Raw genomic sequence first — 2,131 nt, 5'->3', positions numbered from 1 at the left:
TCAGACTTGACGACCCTTGTTTAGTGCAGCGCCTCGTGGTAATACAACAAAAGGGGGCTTGAATCTTTTAAATGATTTTCTTTTTATTTTTTGACACATGTCTCAACATTAATGTGAAATTAATTAAAATTAATTATATGAATTTATTAATTAAAATATATCATTAAATTTTTTACATTAATTGTTTTTTGTATTAAATTAAATAATATATTAATGGTGGAAAAGTCCTTAGAGCAAAATGTATCTGATTGAAATAAACCATTATAGTCATATATATTTATGTTGAAGGTTACAAGTGTTTGTCGGTGGAGAATCACGCTTTCTAAATTTTTGCTAAAGGTTCTATCTCAACACTTAAGCAAGGTAGGACGGTCAAGAGGTGAATCTAGATAGAATTTTGAAATTATGTTTTCCTTGATTCAAATTCTCAGATTTTCTTTTTTGCTTGTTGACCATATCTCTATCTGTCCAAGTAATCTATTCTTGATTTTGTAATTCTTGGTTGGATTTGATACAGGGTTTTCAAGAGCATCAATCTGAAAATGAGTGAGAACGAGAATACCCAAAACTTGGACATTGGAGGTGAGTTAGTCCTTAGCCTCTAATATATAATTATGATGTTTAACTAGCATATTTTAAATATGGTTCTTAGATATAATATGTTGATTTACTTAATTATTTTATGTCATCTTTCCTCTCTTGATATGATTCTTATGCATAATGGAAATCATGAATATGTATATGTTCAAGAAAAAGTGTTCCATATATTTTTTTGGCAAGAGGATGTGAAGGAAGAGTAGAAAAATTAAATTTACGATGCAAAGAATAGCATAAATTTCAAAATTACATGATTAAAGATGTTGGAATGTCCAGGGAACACTCAATAAAGTGAAAAAAATATTCAACCATTCATTTTAAAATGAGTAAATCTACCTGTTACAATAATGCTATGCACAATGGGATACTAGTTAGGTTAAAGGGAAAAACAAAGGTAGGAAATGTTTTGCTTACTCATTTCTTTGTGAAAATATGAAACATGGTAGCATGAAAAGTTCATGTAAAAATGTTTTGACAGTAGAATTCAAATAAAAAAATATTTGTTGATTTGAATTCTACTGTCATTGGAGCAAGTGATGCAATTCACAAGAGAATCCTTAATCTAGGTGAATGCTCAAACACTAACATGGATATTGATTTGTATAGAGAAACAATCTTTGGTAGGTAATTAATTGATTTTGATGGATAAACAATGCCCCCTAATGATACCTCTAAAAGGTATTGTGGGTTCCATAGAAATCTAGCTGAATTCACTATAAAAGAACTAGGGAATCCCTACATGTTATCCAAATCTTAATCCAAACATTCTCACATATTCCACAGAGCTATTCATGATACTGTTTTTCTTTGTTGCTGTCAAATGTCACCTTTTCTTTCAAGGTACCTTTTTTGTGCGACTCCTATTACGATTCATACTTTCTCTCTCTTCATCTTACATGTCTTATGACTAAAGATGGATAAACCTCCTACAAAGTATACAACCAGAATTTTCTATATATTTTTTTAATGTCTTTCCATTTCTACGAAATGTTACAAAGAATTTTGGCCATTCTTGCTTTGCACAAAGTATGCTCTCTTTTAGAAGAAGTTGGGTTGGAGATTAGATTTGGTCTTGGTTATCATCTATAACTTAACTGGTCATGGTTTTAATCTTGCTTCTCCTATGGATCTTATCTTGGTTGTTGGCAAATTAGTTGTTCGCCCGCAAGCTAAAGATGTTGTTCTTGCTAGTTTTATCTTTGTGGTTTGGGCGATCTTAAGTTGCCACAATCAAGCCTGCTTTCATAATATTTTTGTCTCATAGTAGCAAGCAATGATCCTTATGTTTGCTCATATTTTGCTTGGGGGCCGGTTATCTTACTTCAAGCTGTATGAGATCCTCTTTGAGTGAGTTTCAGGTCATCAAAGCTTTTAACATCAATATTCATGCACCCGAGGCTGGTAAAATCATTTCATGGTTCCCTTTGCTATGGTAGGTTATTTCATTATTACTCTGGTGCTTTCTTAGGAGGATATGTTTTATATGTGAGTATCTTTCTTTCTTTTCAACTAAACTAGAGGGAGTGTTGGCTAT

The 2,131-nt window shown here is 31.7% G+C and overlaps 1 pseudogene; it reads left to right on the top strand.

Annotated features, from left to right (window-relative positions):
* The window catches only part of LOC106794771 (kinesin-like protein KIN-14M), a 32,328-nt pseudogene that overhangs the window by 25,244 nt on the left and 4,953 nt on the right, over positions 1-2,131 (top strand).

This window comes from Glycine max, chromosome 10 (assembly GCF_000004515.6).
Source record: "Glycine max cultivar Williams 82 chromosome 10, Glycine_max_v4.0, whole genome shotgun sequence".
NCBI lineage: Eukaryota > Viridiplantae > Streptophyta > Magnoliopsida > Fabales > Fabaceae > Glycine > Glycine max.
This window is presented reverse-complemented; position numbering and strand designations above follow the sequence as displayed.